The sequence below is a fragment of the Anarhichas minor genome, unplaced genomic scaffold (genome assembly GCF_050575085.1).
Source record: "Anarhichas minor isolate MPS153535 unplaced genomic scaffold, ASM5057508v1 ptg000040l, whole genome shotgun sequence".
In the NCBI taxonomy this organism is placed as follows: Eukaryota; Metazoa; Chordata; class Actinopteri; order Perciformes; family Anarhichadidae; genus Anarhichas; species Anarhichas minor.
This window is the reverse complement of record NW_027466486.1, coordinates 4,471,366-4,487,936: the sequence shown is the minus strand read 5'-3', so window position 1 is coordinate 4,487,936 and position 16,571 is coordinate 4,471,366. Positions and strand designations below refer to the sequence as shown.

Below are 16,571 nucleotides of genomic sequence, written 5' to 3'. Positions count from 1 at the left end.
TCTGACTGATCAAACAGCCACAGAGATAGCAGCAGAGCTGTGGCCTCAGCATGCCTTTCTGTGCGTGTGAGTGAGCGGATCAGCATTGCAGAATACTTGACTGGAGCCAGAGTTGCTGTGTAAGAATTTCAGCCATTGATAGATGATAATGAGTCCTGCTTAGGATCACATGATGGGGAAGAGAAGGGAAAGTGAAAGAGAGAGGGACCAGACTAAACAAATCTACCGATGTAGAGGAATGAAAGTTTTAGTAGAAGCCACAGATGTGGAGAAAAAAAACAAAAAACAGGATGTGAATGTGAGGGATGGAGCGGAAGAGAGAAAGAGCACAAGAGGTGCAGAAGGAGGAGGAATGAGGAGAGGATGAGCGGAGATGGGGGAAGAGTTAAAAAAAAAACACTGTTTTTGCAAAATAGGCCATCTGGTGAGATGGAATTACATTAGGGATGCACATACAGCCCTCATGCTCCTGTCTCATCAGCACATAGCACAGGCTGAGATGGTTTATGTGCATGGGGGGGGATTATTGTGGGCACTCAAAGTGAGGTTCTGACCTTGACATTTTCACCAAAATCCCCCAAAAACCTTATCCACATCGAGGTTTGATTTGCACCAACACTCTCTCGTCAAGCATTTGCCGCACAATGCAGCATGGGAGGTATCCATGCCCATAAATACCTGTTCAAACTGTCCAAAGAGGGAATAAAAAGACATTAAGAGCCTGGTGGTGCTTAATGTTCGCCACTATTACCTCACATAAGTGCTCTCCCACATTCCCATTTACTCAATGTTTCATGCATGAATAATCCAATACAAGCAAAAGTGCAATATTTCCCTGGCTCGATTAGCAGGGGAGGGTTCGGTGCTGTCCCCCCTGGAGGACTCCCAGGCGTCTGTCCCAGGAACACAGAGCAAAAGTAATCAGACACAAGACACATCTTTCTTATCTCCAGCTCATTCCTAACAAGCACATAATTGCTAATATCTTTTTGCTGAGCTGGAGAACGAATACCCTGGAGACTGGCTATGTATATACACCCTGATAGAGAGATGAGGATGGGTTGCTATAGGAACAAGGAAGCCTTAATGTGGTAATGCATGAGGGCAGGAGGGGAAGAGACGAGAGGGAGAGTGAAGAGGTTGAGAGTCCTGAAGAACTGTAAACTACTGGTGTGTGTGTCCTCCTTTGAACTTTTTTGTTTTGTTTTATTCCTCTTTAACAGTGAATCACAGTGGATGTTATTAGAAGAATATTTAATGTCACTGAAAACAAATATCTGTAATTTGCACTGCATGAAGTTCAATTTAAAAAACAGGAAATACATTATTGAACAAGTAGTTACTCATTACTGTGATAAACGTTGAATCATTACTGGTGCAGCAGCCATTGTTTTCAGAGGCCGCATAAGATAAATCAACTGTGTGTAAAACTGTCAAGAGGGTCCAACACCTAGTGAGTAAAGTTCCTGCCAACAACTAGATCAAAAGGTCAAATGAACATATCAGAAAGATCACACAACACACTGAGTGAAAGAGTACCAGTCAGGGGAAGGATACGAGACCAATTCCAAGGCACTGAACATCCCGTAGAGTACAGTATGGTCAACGGTAGTTACTTTTAGCTATTGCCAGAAAGCATGCCAGAGACTCAGAAAATGCCCTGACCATTACACCCACTGCTACTTTAATCAGAGGTACTTATGTTAAGGACCTGAACATTTATAGCAAATCGTTGCAAATTTGGTGGATGTTCTACGATGGGAGTCCTCTGAGCGGATTCTGCAGCTTCACCCTGAAAGGGAAAATAGGCCGATTTTCAAACCTCATCTCCACCTCTCTGAGCTCGGGACATAGTGTGAAAAACGCCTGCAGTTCTTGCCAATATTCCCCGTGTCTCTGGGGCGCAGCTGCAATATCTGCAATATACAGACATAACAACAGGGCTCCATTTTTGGCAGTTATTTTGAATTAAGGACAGGGTCTATGCCATCCTAACTTAGGGATGGTTCCTCTCCTATATAAAACAGGACTTCTTCCTAAATAGCAGTTAGGAAACATGTGTCTGTAATACCAAAAATCCTAAATGTCATCCTCAATTGAGATAAGATTGAATGAGAGACTCAAGACAGGAAGTTTCTGTAACGGGCCCGCAGGCCTCAGTCCGATCCAGAAATTGTTACAGCTTCAATGCAACAACTAAATATGGAGCTAATATTCATGCGACTAATTATTTTTGTGTTTTAAATTTGCTCCTCATTTAAATCAAATGGTAGATTATTTATTTTCACTTTGTCATTTTTAGACATCTATTGTGATTCGGTGTTGTAAAACAATAACGCATGAAAAAGTCCACAGGGGAGTTCAACACAACAGAGTGAGGAGAGAACGATAGACTGCCGGTAATTAGAGGCCAGAAATAGAAACAAAGTGAGCAGACGAGGAGTGACAAAGACAGACACCTCTACTCTGCAAAATACAGAGCTCTCAAAATACATATTCCTATTATTGTTGATATTAAATTCACGTTTTTTTTCACTGCAACAGAATGTGCTGCACATGTTTAAGCTTTTTTCTTATAAAAGTAATTTGTTATAAGTCATCAAAATACATCCGCGAGGCTTTTATTGAATTGAAAGACTCGTTCTTAACGGTGCATTACTGGATTACCAGCCAGCTATCTGTAATGTCAGCTTTTGTACTGCGCCATGAGAAAAACCGAGGCCATAACTTACGTGTGTGAGAGATCACATTATGTTGGCCGAGCTCTAATCATTCTTTGACGCCAGAGGCGATTCATTCAGCCTCCCCCTCTGTGTCTTTATCTGTTTCTCTCTCTGTCTCTCTCTTCGCCTCTGCATGTTTGTCTCTATCTTCTGCTCTTTATCTCTCGTTTCCCCCCTCTCTGTCTCTCTGTAATGGTATTTCAATAGGACAGATAACCACAGGAATCCAATATTCAGGCGGTCTAATTGAGTCTTTATTAGGTCGTCTGATGTGTGCTTGCTGCTAGTTCACACTGAGAGAGACAGAGTCACACTTCAAACAACACATCACCACCAGCTGGACTCGTCATGAAAGGTCACTCTATGTGGCTGGATCAACAGCATTAACATCTTCCTAGTTTATTTAACACGGCGAAAAGCATTTTGTTTCTTTCCTCATCTCGGGAAAATATGGTGGTAAACTTGCTGCTGTGCTATGAAAGACCTACATTTATGTTTCTAAGAGATGCACGGTGAGAATGATTGAGACGATCAGAGAACCTGCTCGTTAAAGCTGTGTTCATTCCTTTAAGTTTCGGTGTATTGATTTCGATTTTTATACTCCCATGTGCTATAGTCTCGACAAACACAAAGTTAGAAAGAAGTCATGAATACTGTACTTTCATTACAACAGTTCAGTCTCAAAAAGAAACTTTCGTTTGATAATAAAACTGACACCTGCTGTGAGAAAACTATAACGCTGACACGAGAGAACACCTCTGAAGTGAATATTTATAAGTGAACTCTAGGAAAATAGGTCACATTTAGGCTGTGTCTGAAATCACTCCCTCATTAACTCATTACACTCCCTATGTAATAGACAATGGTAAAATGTCCCATCTGTAAAATGTAATAATAATACATTTTATTTATATAGCGCTTTAAAAGGCACTCAAAGACACTTTACATGGTAAAAACAGAAACAATAAAAGCATTTATAATAAGAACAAAATCTATGACATCATAACAGTAAGAAAGAAAAATAAACACGAAGAGAAAGAAAGAAAACATACATGACTGACTTTAGAGGTTAAAAGCAGATTTGTGACGGAGAATGTCTGAGGTGTTGGGGCAGGGAGTTCCAGAGGGAGGGGGCAGCAACGGAGAAGGCCCTGTCCCCCCCAGGTCCGATGCTTGGACAGAGTAGGGGGGGTAAGGAGGTTGGCGTCGGCGGATCTGAGGTTGCGGTTGGGAGTGTGACGGTGCAGGAGGTCTGAAAGGTATGAAGGGGCGAGGTTGTGGAGGGCTTTGTAAGTGATGAGGAGAATCTTGAACTGGATTCTTTGCTGTATGGGGAGCCAGTGGAGGTTTTGAAGGACTGGGGTGATGTGGTCTCTGGTGCGGGAGTGGGAGAGCAGACGGGCAGCTGAGTTCTGGATGTATTGTAGTCTATTGATGATTTTGGTGGGTGAGCCGTACAGGATGCTGTTGCAGTAGTCCAGTCGAGAGGTGATGAAGGCGTGGATGAGTGTTTCAGCGGCTGTGGAGGAGAGGGAGGGGCGGAGACGGGCGATGTTTTTGAGATGAAAGAAGGCGGTTTTTGTGATGTGATGCAACACATTGCATCGTTGGATTTTTGGATAAAAGATTATCCAAAATTATGTTATTTTCCATCAGGCTCTACAGTTCCCATGAGTCTCGGCCTCTATTGTAATGGAGGAGAATCAGGAATCTCAGTGACAGAGAATTCAAAACGCTTCGTTGTTGCAGTCGGGGACAAAACACAGCATATCTTGGCATGTTATAGCAACCTGCGGATTAGTGGATTATTGTGAAACCAACGGGGACCCACGCATAGAAAAACAGCTCCATGGTGCTACTAGAGGTAAAAAAACAACAACCTTAAACCTTAAATGTTGATCTTACTTTCTTTCCTGCAGCCATTGGGACATAAGCAATTTGACAGTGAGTCTATACTTGTTGGAATCTTAAACACCACCTGTGGTTTAACTCTTCATGGTATCTCCTCTTTTTCTTATTTGTAATCTCTATCATTGAATTTGTTGTTCAATACTGTTTTCACTGTTTCTCAGTTGTTTCACAGTTAAGGCTCTATTGGAATCTTGTACGGCTCGCTGCACAGCGAAGGCAGAAGAAACCAACACATTGTCACTTCCAGCTCGTCAAATACCGATGCTGGGTCAGTGGCCCTAAGCTTCAAACTATGACGCTCGAGGTACCTCTCTGGCGTCAGCTTTGGATGTGTCAGGGATGACGTGTCAGTTTGACTTACACTATAGAAATAGAAACTAAACAAGCGGAAAAAAAAGACAGAAATGGCACACAAAACTAACAAAGAGAATGTCACTCCTTTCCTAGAAAGAATTACAAGGCAACCCACAGGATCCATATTTTCCCATTTCAAACAGAGTGCAACAACCCAGACAGATATATCAATGGTTGTTACATAATGAGGATGACTGTGAGTGGATGATTCAGGTATTCAGTCTCTGTTATAAAAGAACGCTTTTATGCTTGTTTGTCTCTTTGGATAGCTCAGATATTGCACTCTCTAGCGTGTGTCTGGATCATTACTGTCATTGTTTAAGTCAGTGCAGGATCATTTCCATTTGCCTAATGATATAAAATTGCTTGTGGTGAGGATTTGAAGATTTGTATACAAGTGTAAATGTAACCTTTTGTGTACTGTGTGTGTATGCAGGGCCATGACTTTATTCTATCTGCATAACAGTGGGATAATTAACATCTTCACCTGGCTCCTGGTTTGTTCATTTAAAAAGCCTAATTAATCACAGGGACAACGTTGGGAAAGAGTCAGAGCCACCAAGCGTGAAATTACCTTTCTCGGAGACTGGGCTCAGACGTCCATAAACAGTGATCCTGCCAGCCTACCCTCTGTACCTGACTCTTTATCTCCTACTATACATGGCCTTGGAAGGGAGGGAGCAGGGAGAGCAAGAAAGGCCAGCAGAGGCGGTAAACAACGTAGATGAATAGAAACGAAGCAGGAGATCCGAGGGAGAAGAGTTTCTTTGCGATGTCCCACCACGCGGGCGGAGTGATGATGCTCCTTTGCTGCGTAAAAATAAAATCAGCTGGTGGGCCAGGTATCTAGAACACCTACTCTGAGTGAGCTCCCTGGCCTAATCAATAACTTTGAACTTTCCCAACATGGGAGCAGAAAGAAACTCTTCACATCAATAGACGCTACAGAAGCAGCGGTTCTGGGAGTAGCTTGTATGAATCATTCAGGACACCCACTCACCTAACCTCTCCCTCTCTACCTACCTGCAACCTCCCTCCCCCCGCCCACCACGAGCCGCCGTCAGCATCAACTGTCTTTGTACTTAACCTCACACATCACAGCTAACTCGTATATCAATGTTGCGTTGAGACAGCGGAGAACGGATACGTGCCTATTTCTGGCTCAGTAGGAGTGGATGATGGTCTCTCTCTGTGCGTGTGTGTGTGTGTGAGAGAGGACTTCCTGAACTTGATGGAGGTGTATGTTTCATGAGCACTGTGAAAGCGCTGTCTTTATATTCAGCTTTCTGACACCAAGTCACATCGCAGCACGTGTATAGACACATGCAAATGCACAGACGGCAGTTCAAATCATGATGATAATATGATTTTGTTTAAATAACGTTATTAGTCTCCTGCCACATGTGTGTTAGTGTGATTTGTATTTATACTATGAGGTTAGTTATTTGATTCCCTGGTTTCGTTGCTAAAGAAAAACAACATAACACAGCAGAACCAATTCAAAGTATTCAGTGAGGTCCTGTGACCCGTCCAATGGGCTCTACTGACCCTATAGCTACTCGAGGTCAATGCCTAACCGTAACAAACCGTCTCGGCTTCAACCAGCTGCGAAGGGCGGTTCTTGCCAAGAAAAGCAGTGGGATTCATAATTACCCATTGTTTCCTAGCCTTAGCTTTTAAACCTTGGCAGTTGCATTCATGCTTTGAACATCCTAAGAGCTGTGCACTTGTGTGCTTGTTATCAATGTTGTGGCAGAAACCCGTGCACAGAACTGTTGTTGCTACAGCTGATCTGCTAATGTGCTAACAGACACACACAGACGGTTCACTCACTGTTGCTGCTAAAAATGAAAAAGATAGTTAAATTTATTTTAATTCTTCCAGAATCAACGTCTCTCTCCCTCCCGGAGACACGTCTTAGTCGACGTTGACCAATAACAGCGTGTTATCCCCTCATGACACCCCCGTACGCCCCCACGCGTGTAGATAAACGGTTGTGATTGGCCTGTCCGAATCCAGGGCATGTAAGGGGCAGAGGTTTGCTAGAGTTGGTTCTCACCGCCGATCTAGCAACAACATTGCATTTAGAAATCCCAAGACATTAGATAGGCAGGGATCTTCCATTGTCTGGTATTTTTTGTAATTGAAAGGCATTAGTATGCTTCAAACAAAGTCTCACCTCTCTCTGTGACCGCAGACTTTTCGCAACGTCTTTAGACTTTTCGCAACGTCTTTAGACTTTTAGGCTTCATATGTTTGAGAAGCACTTATTAACTGGTTTGTTTGAAGCAGACTGTACCAGTAGCATTATTAGATCCTCAGTTTTATTGACAGAGATCCACAGGAGGATTGCAAAGGAGGAAAGTAACGGCACCTCCTCAATGGAAGCTGGAGCCGAACGCATCAAATGTAAACTGATTAAGATTGAGATTAAGTGCCTATCAGATCATGTCTAGTGCAACGGTTCAACTTTCATTTTTGGATCAATTTCCACACAATTACCAGATGTACTGAGAGGACGTCGAGCCAATGGTTGGTTGTTCAAAAGGAAAGCACCAATGTGTGTGTGTGAGGAAAGTCAAAAAGAATTGAAACATGCAGACACACACACACACATAACATTGCTTCAGGTAGGAGGGACTAACATTTCAATCTTCTGTACAAATTTGTGATGAGCCTTGTGTTTTGCTTTTCCTCGGGGAACTGGCACAGATAATTAATTTGGTTTCATAAACTTCTGTTACCACATACTGGGGGCCTTGGAGGTTGGAGTAAACAAATATTAAAATTAGTACACCCAGACGTCCTCATTCCCACACTGAAAAAAATGAGTTTTTGGCCTTGTAATTATTACCTCGATTATTTTTGTAAATTTTACAAGAAATTATCATTTCAGTGCATTTACTTTAAAATATCACCTTTTACTTAATGTGTTACTTGGTATTTGTTTGTAATCATGTATCCTCATTTTTATAAGTAAATTGTAATCATTCACACCAAGTAATATCTACTAAACTACTGTATTGAATGCACTACCTGACACAACAAAGTAAAATGTACTTGGGTAATACGAGTAAAACCTGGCAACCTATAGCGCGTACTCGGGGTGACGTCAGAGGAGATTTCGCGCTCCTTTCGTCAACGAGACGACGGAACAGCAGAACCTGAACAAGGACGGCAGCGTTTCACCTGAGGAGAGGAACTTCATGGACGGGAGCCATTGGGGTAGGTTATATGTTTAATTAATGCTCTACGTTGCTGTTGAGCCTTCGGTCAAGTCTGTGTTTGAGTTGTGAACACTGAAGAGTAGCGAACTGGTCAGTTTAGCGTGCTAGCTAGTTAGGCTATCATGCTAGCTAACTTGGGGCAGCATTACAGACATGGCTCACGGCGCTACATTTTGTGGCTGTTTTTGGTGGTTTTGGTCGCGACTTTACAGGGTTCTCCCTTGAAAAGTTGTTGGCCTGGGGACACGGTGCTCGACCGGCTGCGCTCCGTCGACGTGGGGGGGCTGAATTACTTCGGTTAAGTGAAGCCCACTTCTGCCACACAGGTGCTTTGCTGTGCTGAGTCACGCACACAGCGCGCTTTCTCTCGGACATCCTCAAGTGCAGCCGAGGTCGAATGAGGGAAATGTGCTAAAAAATATCCCATATGTGGTGGAATTAGTGACTTTAGAGCGAGTCTAATACACTTAACATTATTTTGTCACTATCATATTCTGACATATTTTTACAGTAACTTATATTTCTGTCATCAGTTTTAAACTGGTCTCTTATGTCTCTATCCAATGTGGTGTCCTTGATGATGAAGGCTTTGGGCATGAAACAAGGTGCCAGTACTGTGTTGAGTTAGTGTCGCATATCAACATGACCAGGCCTGCTGTGTATCTCAGTATTAACGTTATGGTGGCTTGTTTTATGTGCTGTTTTTTTGTGTGGGGATAAAACATGCTATCAATATGAAGATTTAAGCCAAATTCAGATTTAATGTTGTGTGTTCATGTTTTAACATAATTTCTTTATATATTTCACAGAATATTAAAGGACGTTCACTCTCAGCAAGTTGACATCAACAGTTGACACAAGGTAAAATCAACTTAGTACTGTTATAGTTTAATTAACTTGACATATACATTTGAAGTCGTAGTTTGTTGCTGCTCAATAGTACATTATACTGGGAGGACTACTGCATTAATTGTTTTAGGTACCTCATCTTGATCATGTTGTTTTTTATTGTCTTTTGTTTCAGATCAATGAGGAGTTCAGAAGAATAACCACAGTTCATCTGGAGCGAACCTTTTTGTCGAAATTGGAGAATTGCACTACCAACTTTCTGGAGATACTTGGGACAAAGGGCGGAGTTGCAGGAACCAAGACCCATGCTGGATTCACCCAGCCTGGTAAAGTTTGGATATCATATATTGATATTATATAAAATTATGTTGGGCTCATATACACTGAGAATAGATACATGACGCATTTGAACACTTTCAATATTTTTGTTAGTTTCCCCCACTATTGTCCTTTTTTGAGAACACATCAGACTCGAAGACGTAAAAATGAACATTAGTAAATTTAAATTTCAAAGATGTCATTGAAGAGGACTATGCTCAACATGTCATGAAGATCCTTGTCATCCATGGAAATGCAACACAGAAAGGCTTCACTCCTGACAATCGTGTTCGTCGTCATCGAGGGAAAAGAGGTTCTTGATGACTGTCAAAGTGTGGCAAAGGCCTGCCTTCTGCTCATGGGCTATATCTATGTGTATCCAAGTGTTGTCCAGCAATACCCATTGTTTCAAATTAAAAGTTTGTTAAATGACTAAACGTTTGTGTTCTTAAATTTCTTATTGGCAGCACTGATTTAGAAATGTTTTGTCTTGCAATGCCAACCAGATTATATATGTTGGTATTTGTGTGTCTGTCAGCAGTGACCTCTTTCACCAGTTAACAAGTAAAGCTGCTGTAGTTTAAAATAAGATGTTTCATGTTTTGTAGAAGCCTTATGTTAAGACAATTTTATTAAATAACTAGCCCAGTTTAAAAAATGCAACATTCATATTTGAATAGTTGTGTAGAGTAGTAGTAGATAAAAGATATATTGTGTAAATATTACTTAATATTTCTCAATTAAAAAAGTAAAGAAAAGCTAGTTAAATATACATGAAACACCTAATTGAGTTTTACTGGGGTTTTGTAATTAGATGCAAAGGTAGCCTGAGTAAAGATTACTATAAAAGGCTAAGTACATTTTATGTCTAAGGGAGACATTTGCAAGTAAAAGTTACTTGCAAATTCTGGATAAAAAACAATTCTTACTACTAAGTAAATTTAACTTGAGAATTCCTGAGTGAAAATTACTCGGAATTTCTGAGTGCAAATTGTTACCTAGCTTTTTTCAAGTAAATGTCACTTATTTTTTTTTTCAGTGCAGGTAATCCACATGGAATAACCATGTGGGTATGCCTGCGTGTGCATATATACAGTATACATCGTCATGTGTGCTCAAGTGAGTGAGCATGTTTTTGAGAACAGAAGGCATATGTCGGCTGCTGCTGCTGAGTTCCCAGGGAAATCAGAGCACATACAGAAAGAGAAAGAGGAAGGGTGGGGGGTACAAATAAATAAATTAGTTGAGAAAGGGAGGGGAGTGGGAAAAATAATTAGGAGAGAGGAGGGAGAGGCAGTGGGGAAAGGAAGGCAGAGTTTCAGGGAGTAAAATGTTGACGCCAGGCTGCTCGCTGGCAGCTGACAGACGGAGAATGTGGGCTGGTTTCTGGGTTGCAATCAAATCCCTATAAACAGAGTGATCATTCACTCTGCCTAAACTCTACTGCATTACATGCCAACCAGTGAGGACACACATTCTCTCTCACACATGCACACACACAGACACACGCAGTTGTGACGACAGAAAGGTAAAGGGACTTTGCAGTCTGCGCACATTGGAAATCTTTGCACACATTTTGTATGTGCATGAATTCACTCACACAGATCGGAGAGTAGAAAGTGATGAGTGGAGGAAGGAAATGACAGGAAATATAAGAAAGAGTCGGGAAGGTGTTGGAAATAAAAGAGATTACGTTTAATCCCCAAAATCCCCTTGGGGGTCAAGAGTGCTCCAGTGCTTTTACGTTTCACTGTATTAAACGACGTGATGTTTTAGAGGTGATGTAGGTGTTGTGACTTTGTTGTCGTTAATGTCTGATAAGCTCCTTGGCAATTTAATATTCAGAGAAAACTTTGCAGGCAGGTGGTTCAGAATAACGGGATAAAAGGAGAACTTTTGCACCCCAAGGATGGAATTTACATTTTGATCTCAGTAAGAGGCGACAAACACCTGCGTGTGTGTCTGAAAACAACAAGGTTTGCTTCTCTGTTTGAAAAGTCACAAAAAAAACAAAAGAAGAAATCGTTGGGCTGCACGTCAGAGCCGATCAAGAATTTCTTCCATCTCAGTCTGGACCAATAAACTGGAAGCTTACCTGTGCACTTACTCTACTCTGAGGGAGAATCAGCGAGCATGGAAACACCAAGTCAGGGAAAAGAAAAACTCTTATTGACTTCAAATGCTTCTGTTTCTGCCTCAAGGTCCTGCTGTTCTCAACTAGCTGCTCGCTATATGCCCCCGCCGCCACCAGAAGCCGATACAGCAACTGTACTGTGAAATCTAGGGTCTTTTCACCATATGTACCACGGGTCGCTGCTCATGTGGACAATTGCTCCTGGACTTGTGTTCTCAAAAAAATCAGGTATGAATAAAAGGCCTGCGAGAGCTCGCAGGCTGATGGATTGTCTGACTGATAGCAGTAGACTTTGCTTGTCTCAAAGGCTAAGCCCACTCTTGTACAGCACATGGGCAGTGTGTACAATGACAGCGGTGGAAGATTTACCACTCAAAATCACATGTTTAAAACAAGACAAAAGCAAGTTTTTCCTTATCTGAATCAAGGATGTCGTACACTGTTCAATTTGTGAAGCATATTGAGGCAAATAAATATAAATACAAATATAAATATATGAGCTGGAGAAATAAAATTGACTTGTCATTTCATCGTTGATATTTTCAGCTGAATGACTGTCGCTAGCAGATCTGATCAGCTATTGCTAACATTAGCTCTTTCAGCAAATATCATCTAATTAAGCTCGCATAATTTTACGAGTTGGTTAAGATCAGTCTTTTGTTTGTTTTAAAACAATAACCCTGCAAAAGTAAGAATGCTTTCACACAGGCACAATCCTTCCACGTTCCAGAGCTCTGACTGCGCTGTGCCCGGTCCCACTCACTGAACTACAACTGAACGTTCAGTTCAGCTCGCTAGCTAGTGAACAGAGAACGGAGAATTAGCTGGTTAAAGATAGCCTGCTGTAATGGTGTGTAGCGTGTGTGCTGTGTGGTCACACCTCATTTATGATGGAGTGCTGTCGGTCAGGTGTCGGGGTGTGGTGGTGGACTCAAATGCAGGACCAGAGGGCGTGAGAAACAGGTTTTAATGAGTAGTGAACAAAAATAGGAATCGTTACCGGAACACAACAGGGAGTCCGAGCACAAGACAAGAAATGAGGGGGAAAACCCGGCAGGAAGACTGAAAACCCGGGAACTGGACGAGCTAAACGGGCGGGTAGACATGGCAATGATCTGGCAGTGAGTGACTGAGAGGCAGGGGTTATAAAGTGGCTTGAACAGGTGAGGGGAGTTGTGCTGATGAGGGAGTGCTTGATTAGTGATCAGAGGTCGGTGAAGGGAGTTAGGCTGATGATGAGGGAGTGACTGACAGGTAGAGTGAGGAGGGTGTGGAGCTACACAAAGACACACACACACACAGAAGGCAAAGCCTAATTGTGACAGACCATACTCGTTTCTGGGTGTTTTTTGTCACATTTGTAGCCCAAGGCCTCAAGTGAAAAACAATGCACATAAAATAAAATCTCACGTCTATATATTGCAAAGAAAAAACTATTCAAATCTTTTTCAAAACTGTCACAATACATGTACATCGTCCCGTATCAGCTGTGTGTTTTACTGGCTTGAACACAACACACGACATTCCTCCTGCGAGGGAATTACTTGAATCACTCACTCAGCGAGTTCCTGACTCCCTGTCTGCATAGCTGATGAGGCTGAGAGCTCAACTGCACTGAGAAGTGGACGAATCGTTTCAGGAAGCGTTTGGCTTCAGTCCGTGCACCCAAAAGATTCGTTCTTTTGAGCAAAATCGTTCGCGACCCGGGACCTCTCCGATTTTTTCCTCAAGGACATTCTATACTGACTGATTGATAGTCCTTGGCTTACCCCACGTCAACTGTGGCACCTCCACCATGCACAGTCAGTCCAACATCTGCTCCTGTGCAGCGAGAGCCACCGCCATGGCAGTGGACAAAAACATGTCATCTTTACCAAAAAGCAGCATTTGCAGAAAGGAATCCCCCCCCCCCCCCCCCACACTTCTGTGAGTTTGAGTGTTTTAGTTTAAAGATAAAGAATTCTGGGTTGTGGATTCGGGCGGGTTCATCCGTCTCGCTGTCTTTGGGCGCCGCATTGACAACGCCTCCATTGTCACAGCTGAGAAATGGTTTCCCACTATTTGCATTTTTATTGATGCTCCAAATTGCAAATAGCTTTTCTCCTCCTTCTGTCTTTGTCGTTGCGTTGAGGAGGAAAAAAAACCCTCATTTGTTCAAGCAGGCCCTATATAAATCACTATAGCAGAGTGAAGTGAACTGAACTCATCTCTGAATAAAACATCAGGGTGCAGACAGAGCACACTGGAAGCAGTTCTCTCTTTTGCTCTTTGAAATTTGCTGTACCCTCTTCCTCCGTATTGCAGAGCTGGAACTAATACCGAAGTGGAAAGAAGCCCAGTGCTCATACCGATTGCATTCACAGTTCAGGTTTTGGAGTTTCTTTGTTACCTCAGAGTCAAGAACATGCAACATGTACTACATGCAATGAGAGGGTACACTGTAATTGGTCGGACACATTGATTGCCTCGCTGTTTGCTGCACAAGTACAATATGGATTGGGGCCATTACCAGAGTCACTACCCCGTAGTAACAAACAACAGTACCTGCACTCTTTATGAGAGTGCAGGTACTTGTCAGTCGGGGAATTACTGTGAAATCCGAGTCACACACCTCCTTTTTTTTTCTCCCTCGTCTCACTTTCTTTCAGAATGAGCGACTGCGAGCAGATGAAATTTCATTGTTTATGTATTTATTCATTGTGAAGCAGGGATTACTGACGTTACAAGGTCATTCAAACAGATGAGTGAATACTCCATTGACTGAAATGTAAATACGGGCTCACGCTGGGCTCCAGTCACACAGCTAAAGGTACAGCAGCTGTCTTCATTGTCCTTCATTGTCAGCCAGAGGAGCAAAAGCGTTTTCCTTGAACCGTTGATTAAGTTGCTCCTGCCTCCATCAGGGTACGGGCATCTTGTGAAATGGAAAACCAGAAAATGAGATGTTGATATTGATTCTACAATCTAAAACAGAGGGCACCTTTCAGTTTATATTAAATTAAATTATAGCCATACAATAACCCTTTCTACACCTGTAACCTTTGTTGCGAATATTATGGAAATGATCATGTCTAAATGGGAAATAGATCCAAGACTGGTGTCAGGGAACAATTCCTACGGTTTTCTATACAACATTCAAAGCATCAATTTAGCAGCAAACTATTTGCTATGTAAAGATAAAGTGGAGTAATGTCAACCTGAGCAGAGAATGAAGTCTCCTCCTGTTTCTGTTATAATACGAGCTTCTCCGTGCTTTGTTTACATAGCGTAGCATCCACCTTGCAGTGGACACTTAACACTGTTAGCTCTGTCAGCACTCTTACTCTTGTTTGTTTGCTGTGAGCCGCCTGCTCAGCCGCGTGGAGGCAATAGATGAATTCTGTATTGGGCACCTTTAAAAAGATATCACAAATATAAATAAATATTTTTTCATTAAGACTCAACAATCTTCCAAAACAGCTGGGTACTGCAGTAAAGTTGGTGACTGTTAGGGAGCATTAGGGAGTTTCTATGGCAGCAGACACAAAGGGAGCACTATGGCACAGAGGAATAAGCTATTTTTAGGCAACACTTATGTTACTTATTCTTTGGTTCTGGTTTATGTGAAGTCTGTTGACAATAACATAAATACAGAAGTGATGTTGAAAGTTGTGTTTGTGACAAAAGGGCTGGCCTCGTGAATTTGGAAGAAAACTGAGCTTATTACCACCAAAGCCTTGCTTTAAAGTTGTTGTTTTGTTTTAATGTCCACCGTGCTTATTTTCAGCTTGACCAGACTAGTTGAGCTGCAAGTGTCAGAGGTGAGAACAAACAATAAGTTAAACTGGCAATAGTTGTTTTTCCTTTGTGTGAAAGGGGCTACTGAGACCGGTTCGGATTGACAAACAGACACGGCTATCCTTCCTGTCTACTTTTTGCTGATCCATCCATCCTCTCGACTTCCGCTCCTCTCCAACAGTGTTCTGTCAAATCCTGCTAAGCTCCTCATCTCTTCATCACATCCTTCTTTCTTCTCTTTTATCATCCCTTTGACACTTGCACAGAGGGGGTAAAATGGAGTAATCTGTCTGTCTGTCAGAGTGAAAGGTCATTAGCCGGTGAGGCGGGAGAGGACAGGAAAGGAGGAAGGACACCTCAAGGTATAAACATATTAGCAAAAGGTATTTTTAAAAATACAGATTGCTTTGCTAAATATGTTACAACCCCTATAATACCTTGAGTCTCTCAAAGACTCATTTGCATTTGTTAATGAAGGATTTCAGCAGAAAAAAAGCATCATTAAGTTTCAGGCACAGTTAATTGAAATTGAGGCTCAAGTAATCTAATTTTAGATACAAATTCTGTCAATGTCTGCATGTTTACACTTTCTGGTAGCTGCAGATGCAGTATTGCTCAAATGCTGTTTCTAAGGACAACAATGAACTGTGAACATCACAAGGGACCAGAAGTCTTTAAAGTGAGAGAAATGTATGGTTGGTGAAGGCTACACCAACATGATATAAGGAAAAGAGCTTTTTTTTTAAACTGTTTTTGTAAGGTTGTCTGATCCACAACATTTGTCAAGGTCCCGTCTAAATGTAACCAGCTTGTTGTCATTCCCAGGCCGTCAAATACAAACGCTTTGTCACGCCCCTCAGCTTCTGATACCGACGTCTAAGGCATCCTTTAGTGCGTGTATGAGACCCACCGGACTTTCGAGTAACCACAATATAAACCCATCCCCGTCATTATTAGACTCTCAGAGAATTTCTCAGAGAGTATATCATGACATGGTATAAAGCCTGAAATAAAGTCACACATTGGGAGGGAGAACGGGTCAAACAAACAGGACTTTCAACCCAGAGACCGGTGTTCGTGTCCCAAAATGTTGTTGAGTTATATTGAAGTTACGTGATGTTTGTGATGTGTTTTCGGTACTTTTACGCCCAGGATGTTTTTCAGAAACCTAAGAGTAAATTCTTCAGTCTGGTGCCATTAAACCATTGAAGACTTTCTTAGACACATTTTGTTTCCACCAGCTTTTCTACCTCAGTGAAATCTTTTTGGGAATATTTT

General features: G+C 42.0%; 1 long non-coding RNA gene across 1 annotated transcript; it reads left to right on the top strand.

The window, feature by feature from the left end:
- Window positions 1-8,105: 8,105 nt before the first annotated feature.
- Window positions 8,106-9,376, top strand: LOC142968735 (uncharacterized). Its single transcript, XR_012959068.1, has 3 exons — window positions 8,106-8,213; window positions 9,025-9,076; window positions 9,240-9,376. It is a non-coding gene; the product is annotated as an uncharacterized LOC142968735 (long non-coding RNA).
- Window positions 9,377-16,571: the final 7,195 nt, after the last annotated feature.